A 12,684-nucleotide genomic window follows, 5' to 3' on the forward strand; every position below is an offset into this window, starting at 1 on the left:
GTGCTTGGAGACTTGGTGCTGCCGTGACGGGCGCAGCTCTAAGGTGACAGTATAAAGCGAACCCGAGAAGGTAAAACGCCTGGCCGCGGGCTCTGGTGTTCCAGCTTAATGTGACGATCTGGTCCTCAGACCTTTTCTGGACTCAGAAACTTCTCTGGCTGTGCCGGATCCAGCAGCAGCTTGGCCTGGGCCTATTCCCAGCCCTTTGTGGGAACAGCTTGGTGACTGTGTGCTTTTGTTACCTACTTATCATGAAATTTGCAAGCATGGATCATCAACAGAAAATCTCCAAGGGAATTCCTGGCAATGCTCAGGCCAGGTGTGAAAGGGTTACACTCTTGGCCACTGCACTGCTTTGTGCACAAAGTCTTCCCTGAAAGTGTAACACTGCCACGCAGACAGAATTGAAGATGGGCACAATGTGCTCCCTGCCATGTTGCATGCCCCTCAAAATCTCTCTGGGTCTGCACTCCTGACTTCATAATAATGTAATACTTGATACTTAAAAATAATATTTCATATAGCTGCCCACATGGGATCTGCTAACTTTTTTTGTTTTGTTTTCTTTTGTTTTTAATCATCCTTTTAGAATGAGCTACACATAATGGCAAAGGTTCTCATTGTCTCATTGGATTCCTGTCATACCGAGAGAAACTGCCACATTGCCCATTTTATGGTGAGAAAACCAAGGACTATAGTGCTTACAGGAGATGCCCAGGGTCATCAACAAGGAACTTGTCCTGAGGAACGCAGGCCACAATCTGTCAGATTCCAGGCCTTTGCTCTGAGCTCCGTGTCACCGTTTGGCTCCCCAGATTTAGAGTGGCACCCCTCAGCCCAGGACGAAGGGACAGCCTATTCCATTAAAATTTCATCATTCACTGCCTCCCACACTTGGGCATCTCAGTGTTTTTGTAGGACAATATAACCAGTATTTTCATCTGCCCAGATAGCACAGCCCTTCACCCAGGCTTAAAGGATAGGTTTCCCAAAATAGGCCGAATCACCATTCTCAAATCAGTACAAAAATGGACAAACATTAATGAATCTACCTAACTCATTGATAACTTGTAAAATGCATCAACTGGTTTCAAAAAGAATACAAAGGACAGATACAACTTTTGCTCAGAGATGATGAAATGAATGAGCCGGGAAAGGCAAAGCCAGTTTCTCCCGGGTGAGGGGGGCTCCACTGATCTCTAAATCTGGACAGAGAGAATTCACTCCCATGTCTTCAGACCTCAGCGCATTGCTACCAGTTATCTATAACTTATAGAGCTATAAGGCATGAAAGAGATAGTCTCAGTGGTGTGTTCTGATCAAGGAATCAGCAAATCCAGCCCTCCTGTTCCCATAAAGTTTTATTGGAACACAGCCTCCCCCATTCATTTCCTTACAGTCTATAGCCACCTTCACAAGACAGCAGCAAGCTCATGGCGCAGAAAACCTGAACTGCTTACTGGGTGGACGTTTACATACAATGTTTGCCAGCTGCTGCTCTAGATCGTGCCTCGCTGTCTACTGAAGCATCCTTTTTCCTTGTACCGACTAAAGTACATGGCTTCGTATGTTACGGAAAGCAGGTGACAAGAAATCTAGGCATTTCTTTCAGGTCAGTAACTAACTGAAGGAAATGCTTGGGGTATCAGATGGCTGATGAGACCAAGCGCAAGAGGCCGGGCAGCTGAAACAATAGGAATGTATTTTGTCACAGTCTGGAGGCTGGAAGTCTGGCATCAGAGTGTCTGCAGGTTGGTTCTTTCTGAGGACTGTGAGGGACCGTCTGGCCCCAGCTTGTAGATGGCCATCTTTTCCCCATGTCTCCGCATTACTTACCTTCTGTGCGTCTGTGTCCCAATTTCCTCTACTTAGAGGGACGCCAGTCATATTAGATTACGGCCCACTCCTAATGACCTCATTTTAACTTGATCCCTTCTGTAGAGACCCTGTCTCCAAATATGGCTGCATTCTGAGGTGCTGGGGGTTAAGGCTTTAACATATGAATTTGGGGGGGCACACAACTCGGCCCGTAACACCTGGTTGGTGGGGAAAGTGCACACCCACTAACTATACTGTGAAGATGGTCAGATTCTCTGCCAACTTGAGGGAACTGCACCGTGTAGCTGTGCCCAGAAGCAGACCCGCCACTGCCCCGCTGACTCTGGGGGCCCCACTCCTGCCCTTGCCTGTGTTTGGCTCTGGACACTGACAAGGAGCAGGAAACCTTAGCTGTGGTACGTTCTGTGTACACCTTTGTGTTATTGTAGCTACCATGATCGGGGTTTATTGAATAAACCAGAAAAAGTGAGATCTTGCTTTGGGTCTGAATCAGCAGCACCTTAAAATAAACTACATATTGGCATTGGCTTGAAAAATAAATATGGAACAGGGAGATACAAAGACAGTTTGTTCTTCCCTTGCCCTGGAACAGAACCGCTAATGGTTTTCCCCCTTCATTTAGAGACATCGAAAGGTGCTGTACATATAATGTCACGGTATTGCTGTTCACGCTTTGTCCATTAAAAAGAGGTATAACTTTTAAAACATCAGCAACATGGGATTAGTTGTGGTCAAGAGTAAAATCCGTCACAAAGCCAGGTCATGAGCTCAGCTATTTGAGGTACAGAAACACCATTCAAAGATCATTATTGAGCGCCTTTTATCTTCTAGGCCCATTTATGTATGTTGTTTCCACTAATCTTCACAACAGCTCTTCAAGGTGGGTGTTAATAGACCTCTTTTCATGGATGAAGAAACTGAGGTTCCCGGAGGTTAAGCAGCTTTCTCAAGAGCTCGCGGGGACTAAGCAGAGGAGCAAGTTCCCCCCCACACCCGCCTGCCGCAGGCCGCTTTGAGCCTTCGTTCCTACCAGCGAGAACGGGGACGGTGCTACATTTCTCAAAGAGCCCACATCCTGCGGGATTTGGACTGAGAACAGGAAGGGCAGGGCCGCAGAGCTCACACAGCGTCCAAAGGAGAGAGGACGTCGTGATGCGCGGCAAGCACGGGCTGCAGGCCCCTGGATTCCCCTCGGGGAGATGGTGTGGCCGGCAAGCCTGCTCTCCCTTGCAGTAGGATCTTTCTCTGATGTGTCCTGACAATGCTCTCTTGATACCTCCTGTAGCTTAGATCCACAGAGCGCAAGCCCTGTGCATTATTTCCCTGCAGGTGGTTATCTGCATAAAGGAGGGAAAGAGCCCGAAAGAAAACAGACGGAGCCCCTTTCTCCCTTCCCGGTGAGGACCATCAGCTGGTGGCCGGGTGTGTCTGCTGAGACAATTCATATCCTCTCGCAGTTTCTCAGGCATGTAAGGAAAAGCTGGGTGCATCCATGGCGTGAAAAAGAGGAAGGGGGGAAAAGGAGTAGCGCCTGTCCTTGGTGCTCTGGGGGACCACAGCCAAGGCCCAGCCCACGTCGGCACGGGGGAGGCAGAGTCCGAATGTGACAGCCGAGTTTCCGTTGACAAAAAATATTTCTCTATTGACTTGCTGTGAGCTGACGCTTTATTGGAAAAACCAGAAAGACAGGGGCATTGTCTGAGGAAGGGCCCCAGTTGAATAAGCCGTGTGTTTCCTGAGCAAGGCCCTCGAACCTTCAGAAGCTGTCTATCAGGTTAGACAACTGAAATTTGGGGGTAGAGGAGCTACAAAACAGGTGGACTTCCACCAGCAAATCTGTGCCGTGCAGTGATGGGAGGGAGGGGGCCGCCAGGGGCTCTGGGGCACGAGGCTGGGGTGCTGCAGGAAGAACGAAGCAGAGGCGCATTCAACTCGTTCAAAAACAATGCCACCATCATTCTAAGGCCAGCCTCTCTGTGCGAAATCTCTGATTTAAAAACAATTCTTGATTTTCCTAAAATTCTATTTTTCTTAATGAAAAAAACACATTTTCCTAAAAAGAATTATGTTGTAAACTAATCTGTAAGCACTGGGCTGTGATTGCTGCTTTAATACTACTTTTATCTTAAGTGCTTTTTATTTCTCCTTGAAAGCTTTCAGGAAAAATCTTAGGCAAATGAGAAGTCATTTAGGGGAGACACTCGGTAAATATGGGGTGGACTGAGTAAAGCCCCGTCTTGTGGTTTTCCTATAGAACTATTAACGCAGCCTCTTACTGGTTCTGGATTTCAGCCCACCTGCCTGTAGTAAAAACAGAGACAGAAGTAACAAAGTATATCAAAAAAGTATCCCAAAGTTGTGAGAGAATCATGTCTAATCTCACCATGTGGAATTCCTGTCTGATCCTGGATACTTGGTACTGTTTGCATTAACAAGGTAACTGGGTGAGTGCCTTGTACCTAGGTCTCTTCTCTTCTGGAAGCAAAGTATAAGTGTGTCTGCATAATGGTTTCAGCTCAAGACCCCAGGTTCTGGATATACTAGTGGATACTGGGTCCCAGATTAGTCTTGAAAACACTAATGAACACTGATACACATATTAATATATATGATATTTCCAATTTCCAGGGCTTGGCACAAAAGCAATCCATAGTGTCTTAACAATCTCTACTCCAATAGATGGTGCTTTAAATATAAACCACACACAAAGGAAAAACTCCTGTTAGCATTAATCTTTTCCAGCTGATTTGCCTCTTGCAAGTTTTAAAGTACACACAGAATAAAAATGTAAACAAACTGGAGAAAGGAGGCAATGGAGTAGGACAGAAGTTATGCTTAAACCAGAAAAGACATTGAGAGGCAGAGTCTGGCAGTACCCATCAAAATTTCACACTTGCATTCCCTTTCGTGCAACGATCCCACCCCTGGGACTTAAGGATATATTTGGGAAAACGCCTCAATATGTTCAGCCTAAGGACTGGTAGGTACATGCTGTGGTGACAAACAATCCCCAAATCTTCTGGCTGAACCTGCACATGTGAGTTGTCACGCAAAGAGTACAGTAACTCAGACAGGCAGGAGGCTCTGCTCCACGCAGGCACTCGGGACCCAGGCAGCCCGAGGCTCCACTGCCTTTGGGCTGCAGCCTCCGGAACTTGTGTCAACCTCATCACTATGGCAGGGAGGAGGGAGCATGGGGACCCTGTCCTCTCTCTTTATCTTTACACCTCATTCCCAGTGTGGCCCATGGCCCTCAACCTAAGTGCAAGTGAGGCTGGAGAAACAGAGGAACATGCAAGTTATGTGTGGGGGCCCCCAGTCTCTGCCCCTGACCATGAGATCTTCATGGTGCATCTTGTGTAGCAGCATAAAAGCCTAATTTTGCTGGTGGGTGATGATTTACACGAACTGTGGTATATTATACAGTTGTCAAAAAATAAATCAGAATGTACCAATGAGGAAAGATCTCCGAGATGTAGTTTGTACCAAAAAAGTGTGACACAGAACAATGTGTACAGTATCATCTCTATAGAGATCATTTTTTTAAAAGCATGCATCTACATGTATGTGTATGCATACAATATTTTTCTGAAAAGATAGGCAAGATTCTGTCGATAATGATTACCTTGAGGGATGGAGGAGGGGATGGGAAAGGAAACACAGTTTTTACCAGATGCAAGTACAGTACTACTTTTATCAAAAATAAAACAAAAGATAAATTTAACAGACTAGTTGATTATATTGTGAAGCTCTTGTCACATGAGGGGGATTCCTTTTTAGATGCTGAGATTTGGGAAAGGAGGGTCATAGGGTCTGCAAGTACTTTCAAATGCTTCAGCCAAGGAACTGTGAGTGTGAGTGTGTGTGTACACAGAGCACATACACACGTGCAAACACTCATTGTTGAATCCACATGGTGGATACATGGGAGTTCACTATTCTGGTGTTTCAATTTTCCTGTATATCTGAAAATGTTCCAAGTAAAAAGCTAAGGAAGGTAAGATGAAACAAAATGATAAGAGCCTACCACCTGAGGATGGAGATCTTCGTGGCTCTCCTGTCCCCATCCTGTAGGGCTGATGTGGATGGAGTTCAGAGGTAGCCATATTGAAGTGTCAGAAATCTTTCCTCAACATCTGACGTCAGAACACATCACAGAAGACATCGTGACAATGTCTATAACACAAGTTCCCTAAAAGGATTTCTCTTTGGGCCTATGAAAAGCTGGCCAACCTTATTAAGTGTGACCGGCCCCTTGACGCTGCTTAATCACAGTCATAATCATGGTACCGGTCCAGCTGGCGAAGCTGTTTAAAAAATTCTGTTGCCGTATTTCAAACACTTGTCTGGAATCTGTTCTTGAAGTCAGCATAAATGAGACTCTTAAAAACAATGCACAGGGGATGAAAAGCATATGATTTTAATCCATTCTCTCAAATGGCCTCAAGGTGGTGGTGACTCAGGGAGGAAGTATGTCCCTACAAGTCACTGTTCAGGAGGCAGGTATGTCACCACCCCGGGGACAGCTGCCACTCCCTGTGTGCTGAGTGATTAGTGCACACAGAGATTTATGGGCCCCACTCACTACATTTTACGCAAACTCTGATGTTTCATTTGGCAATTCTCTGCAGCCAGAGCCCTGCCCCATGGCGTGGTGGGGGGCTTGAGAGAAGGAGCCGTCAAGGTGTATTTTCTGTTGTTCAAGAAGCAAACCATGGCTTCCTCTTTGGCAATGGCAACCAGTGCTTCTATCACGTCCAGGAGACATTTTTTATGAACCTCTATGTGACTGCTGCATATAATACAGATTTCTGACACCCATGCTCCTGGAAAACGGTGTGTCTTGGCTTTTTCCTGACACTCAGCCAAGACTATGGAGGAAAACATTTGGTTAAGTTAAAGTGAGATTAACACAGTCATTATTTTTATCTAAAATATTTAAGGGAGTTGGTAGGAACCCCTTATCTTTTCTCTCTCCTTTACCAAGCAGGGAGTTCAAAGGCAGAGACCCGGGTTTCTGCCGAAGGAGCCCTGCGTCTCCTAGGCTGAGATGCTTATTCTGCACAGAACTTGTAGGTCATGCTGGCAAACATCCCAGATGCTCAGACTTCATTCTTTTGCCTGCTGTTTTTGAGCTCAGTGCTAACTGCTGTTAGCAGACGTGAAGCTCCCTGCAACTCTTCCCTCAGAACCAGCTAAGAGAAAACTACCAATTATAGCCAAGAAACACATACATATTGTAATGTGGGCTAGAAACCAATTGCAAACATTCTGGTTTGCCCTTCAGGGCCAGAGGCAGACACTTAATGCAAACTATGAAGATGTTTTGATGAATAGTTCTACTAAATTTAGCGTCCTAAGCAACCAATTGGCATATATGTAATGAAAGATTTAAAAGGAAAGAAATCCTGCCCACAGTGACAGAAGATACAGGCGGATGAAAGGAGGCTGCTGGGAGACAAACCCTTTTTAAAAGATGCCCCAGAAATGATGCACAGGGTAGCTAGCGTCGGCATTACTTCCTCTCATCGCACATTTGAGGGGCTTGTTATTCGGGAAGGCTTGGGGCTGCTGCTGGATGGCGAGCCCCTACTTACAGGATGGGCGTGGCCTCTGTGTCGTCTCCAGTGCTAAGCACCCTGCTTGGGGGATGTTAAATGCTAGATGGATACGTGCTGGATAAGTGAACAAATTAACTGTGTGTGTGTGTGTGTGTGTGTGTGTCTGTGAGCTGGACAGAAGCTCCCAGACTTGCAGATAGGTGTGAGTCTGCCCAGGTGGGCTGCTTGTCAGTGTTCTGGGCCAGTCTAATAAAAAGGCTGTCGCTGTGGATGGCTGAAACAGGGCTGCCTCATCACTCCCTCCTATCCTGCAAGAGCTCACTGATGACAAGCTATAGAGATAGTTGTTCCTGATGTGCTGTTTTATAAGCCACACTTCAAACTTAGATGCTTGTAATCGGGGTAAACCTTAGGAAGTCTCTGAATGTCCCAAGAACCCACCTCGAGGGATCGGCCCAGGTAGCGGAGCAGCTGTGAGATCTGCCCAGGGGTCATAGGAGCCAGAGGTTCCGGACAGGGATGTCCCAGATGCCGTGGGTGGTGGGCCTTCCCTGAGTCCCAGGACGCTTCATCAGAAGGGTGTTGAGGAATCCAATTGAATGGCATTACATGTACAGAGAAGGTAGGAGTTACGTTTATATAGAAACCACTCGCGCTCTCTCGGCATCTTGAGGAGCAGGCAGGTTTCCCAGATGAGGCAGAACTAAGAGCCGGAACAGCGGCAGCCCTGAGGCGAGAGGTAGTGGGCCCCGAGCTCTCCTTCGTGGCACTGCTTCTTCGCTCTCCACGTGATGCATCCGAGAACTCAGCAATCATGGGCACCATGTTTTTCTGGTCTTCCTTTCAAGTTGCCTTAATAAAGCCACTGCACCCAAATGATATATACCTGAAGGGGAATCATGTTGTGTTTGGCTTAAGATTTCAGTTGATTTTAAGCAATTTTCTTTGATGACATTTATCTCCCCTACTGTTCTTGGACTTTTTAAGATAGTCACCATGGCTTTAAAAACAAAACACACACAAAAATGCTAATCCCTTTATTCAGCCTGAACGGCACTTAGGAAGCAATAGCCCTGTTATCAACTAAAAGATGTTTTTTCAGTTATAGAGTTCTTGGCCACAGACCTCAGAATTAGAGGTATAAACAATAAGGATGTGTTTCAGCATGAAAATAATGAAACACCAAGTAAATTAATCTCAAGTCTGCAAGAAGAGGAAGTGAAGTTGGGCTAAGTTAATGGGTGGAAGACACCTTCCCCACCACCTAGCACGCTGCCTGGCCCATGGTACATCCTTATGAAATATTCAACTAGAAGATGGAGCCTACTTGAGGGGATCTGGAAATGTTTTTAAACAAAGAAAAAAAAAAGATGTACTTAATAATGATGGATAAAAGGCTGCAAACACAAGAGTGAGGCCCCCGTTCTATCAGCAGGTGTAAATGCTCGTTCCTGGATCTCTCTGGGTTCCCAGGCAGGAAGGGCTGGAGAGCAGAACTCTGGGCCCGGAAGTGGGTTCCGGACGGAGGCGGTGGGTGGATGGCCAAGGGGAGCCAGAAGGGGGTGGAGCTTGACTGCGATCCCCTCAGCGGGCTTCAGAGCTCTGCCTGTCAGGTGCCGGGATAAACAGAAGCTTGCATGGGGTATTTCATCCTGCTGGAAATACTGGTGTCTTTGCTTCAAATCCTGTAAAAAGTTAAAAGTGACCTTCAGTGTATCAGAGTCCCACCCTGTCACTTTACAGGTGAGACTGGTCAGGGAACACGAGGAGCTGGAAGGCCACAGGCCCTCAGCTGCCCAGAGAGCAGGAAGCCAGGTCTCACCTTTCATTCATTTAGCACATTTATCAGCTATCTATGAATGGCCATAAACTATGTTATTACGTTATTATTAAGACTGCCTTCCTCGTGGTGTGTACTTACATGGAGATTTTTTTATGAGGTGGTTGGTTGTTTAAAATAAAATTAACTTCATAGGAAGAATTATTTTTAAAAAGATTTCATTAATAAATTAATCACAGTAAAAACCTTGAGAGGCAAGTATCTTTAGCATTTGGGATACAGTTGAATCACTAAAACATAGATTCACCTACTGGGTGTGCTGTCTTATTACACATAAATATAGGATTTTAATATCCCCTAAGCACTGGTTAAGTAAGTACTTCTCCACCTAGAAAAATGAGGACAGGCAGGCAGTACTCTTTTCCATTACAACACTGAACATCTGCCTTCAAGTATGTCTACAGTGTAAATATCACAAACATAATCCCAAATCTAGAACACCAGGAGTAGCAAGCATCCTTCAGATGACAGTAGCAATTGCCTCCTATTGATCCACCTGAAAACCTGTTCGCTTTCCAACCAAAGAGTGGTAATCATCCTTTTCTACGCACGGTGGGAAAGTGAGTTTTACTCCTGTAGGTTTTTGTTTTGTTTTACTGATCTTTCTCTGGGTTAGGTCCAAAGACTTGAGAGCAGTTTCAAGTGGGCACACTTTATTTCTCTCTTCACTGAGCTTGGCATACTCAGTTTGGGAAACGTGACGCACCCACAAGGTGGAAACAAAGCATGGTGTGTTTCGTTAATTTAAATTGTAATAGAGGCCACAATGTAAAATTTGAAAATGCAGTACTTGGTTGTGTTCATTTTTTACCCAGACTGATCATTCGCGATCTTGGTATGTAGGATCACATACTCAGCTTAGGGACTAGGCTGCGAACTGTGCCCTGAAACCTGTATTTGCTACCCAGGGGCAGTTAGGCTCAGCAGGGAGAAATGGTAAGTAGGTGACATTACTGTTCTGGCATCAATGTGTGGTTGTGGGTCCCTGGGAAATGTTTTGTTTTGGAAGGAGGGCATTTATTCGACAAAAATTTCTTTAGTACACACATGCTAGGAGGATGCTGCAGAGATCCCTGCTTCCAAAACTAGCTTGTCATGTGAATCTCCTGGGGAGCTTTTGAAACATGGGGATTCTTTACTTGCTGGGGCTGTGGTCTTGAGCGAGTCAGTCTGGCCTGCAAAATCTTCTGGCTCCTCACTTCAGGGGCCCTTCTCAGACTCCTGACCTAAAATTCTTCACTCCTTAAGGTAAGGATTAATTTGAGATTATGCAGCTAAAGATGTAAACACTTCTGGTAACCAGTAGTTGCTCTTGCCTTTACTACGTGGACGACGCTCTCCCCTGGCAGGAAGGCTGTGACCAGTCCTAAGGCCTTGAAGACCAAAAGAGCAAAGGGTAACACTCCCAACAATGCTCAGGGACCCTAGTCACCCCCAGGAAGGCCAGCATCGAACCTGCAGTTGCCCGCTAGCCGCTGGCTTGCCTCCATCCACTGTCACAAACCTTGCTTTCCTCAGTGTTGAATTTTTGCAAGAACATTTTCCTCCTTCTTCCTGGAATTAGTCCAGGAAGAAAAATGAAGCTGTTGATACGGAATTGCTTTGCTTGAATGGAAACTAGATTGACCTGGAATTAAGTGTTGAAATAAAGAAGTGTGTTCCCCTCCTTTTCCACTCCCACCCAACTTTGCAGGTTGACCACTGAGACTGTGCGACCACTGTGCAGGATGATTTGCACTTTATCAAACTTTCGGGTAAAATATTGTTTGTGAAGTATGGGTTCAATAATTTGATGGGGAAGCCATTGGGATGGCAACTTTCTGCAAGGTTAACATTCATGTTATGTGCACGTCCTGATTTGGAAAATGGGCATATAAATGCCCAGGGGCAAAAGGCTCTGGGTAACTACTTACAGAGAAACAGAGTAGGAGAAGGCAAATTAAAAGAGCAAGGGAAAAGAAAGAAAAATGAAAAGAAAAAAGAAGGAAAGGAAAATACTTGGAAGGCGCTTTTTCCATAGGAAAAAAAATACTTTATTTTTTTTTAAGAACAAATTCAGTTTGAAACAGACGTGGAATGTGACTTCACGGATTTCATTTTCTGGGGCTAACTGCAATGTGGAACTAAAGCAGATGAAAAAACCTATGACAGGCTTTAAAATAAAACAAAGAAAGAAAAAATATTTATAACTCAAGCATAATACTGTGTTACTTACAAATTGGACAATGAAATTTTAAATAAATATTCATGGTACATAATTACGGCACAAATATGCAGCAATTTGGCAACCTTTTATACCATTTTTTTCCTCATTACAGTGCAAAGGGGATGACACTGCCGTTTAACACGCTGTAGCTAAATACATTGCAAAATTCCGATTTTATACAAAACATCTTGCTTAGACTTTATAAAAAACCAACATTGCTCTATGTACACAATCTGGGTAAGAAAAGCCATTTCTGTCTTGTTTTCATGTGTATTTTTATTAAAAAGGTGAATAAGGCTACTGTAACACCCCAAATCCATATACAGTAAAATCTGAACCTATTTACAGCATCTTCACTTAAACATCATGGTGCAAATTCCAAAGTCGGGTGACGAGGGGTGATAATACAAGCAAGGCATTTACAGTAACTTCCCAAAGTTGAACCAACTTCAAATAAAGGGACAGTTGGTAGATTGTCATATTCTGCACCAGACACAAGACAGACGCACAGAACACTTTCCAATTGGTTGCAGTTAACTCTTCAATTCATCTGATTTTTCACAGTTTAGCATATAACCAAAACGTAGCCAACTGGTGAGACACACATTTGATTTCATTAAAATCAGACTATTTCCCATTTTCCCCCTTCTTGCCCCTCTCCCCCATTCTAAAAGTCATTTTTGATGGCTTACAAGAAAATCTTGTATGAATGCACTAAAAGGAGAGGGTGGGTGATGGAAAGAATTACATATGTCCTGTGGCTGATCACCACAGCAACCTGCCACAGAACTATGATATAGATATATATAATATATATTGTAGATATATATTATACATATATGTACACATGTATGCCGCACACCCACTCATACATACACACACACACTTTGGACCAACACCATTTTCAGGTTCAGGAAATAGAGCAGAATAATTTCTGTGACAATACATTTTTGCAGGTATCACTGGAGGTCTGAGAACCTTTAAATGCTGTTGCTGTATTTTTTTTCCTCCCAATTCAGAAAGCAGTGTTACCATAGTAACAGGACTATGTTAAAGATGTCTATTTTGCATAGCACATAAAAAGTAGGTTTCCTGTTTACTGTTTTCTTTCCCAGAAGGGAGGGACGAGGAGGGAGAGGGAGATAAAGCTCAACTTTCAGCTGAAACCCCCTCGACGTGACCTGGTGGACTCTAGCGAACACTTCAGCCATAAGGCAAGGGAAAACACAACACAGAAA

Source organism: Manis pentadactyla, chromosome 17 (assembly GCF_030020395.1).
Source record: "Manis pentadactyla isolate mManPen7 chromosome 17, mManPen7.hap1, whole genome shotgun sequence".
Taxonomy (NCBI): domain Eukaryota; kingdom Metazoa; phylum Chordata; class Mammalia; order Pholidota; family Manidae; genus Manis; species Manis pentadactyla.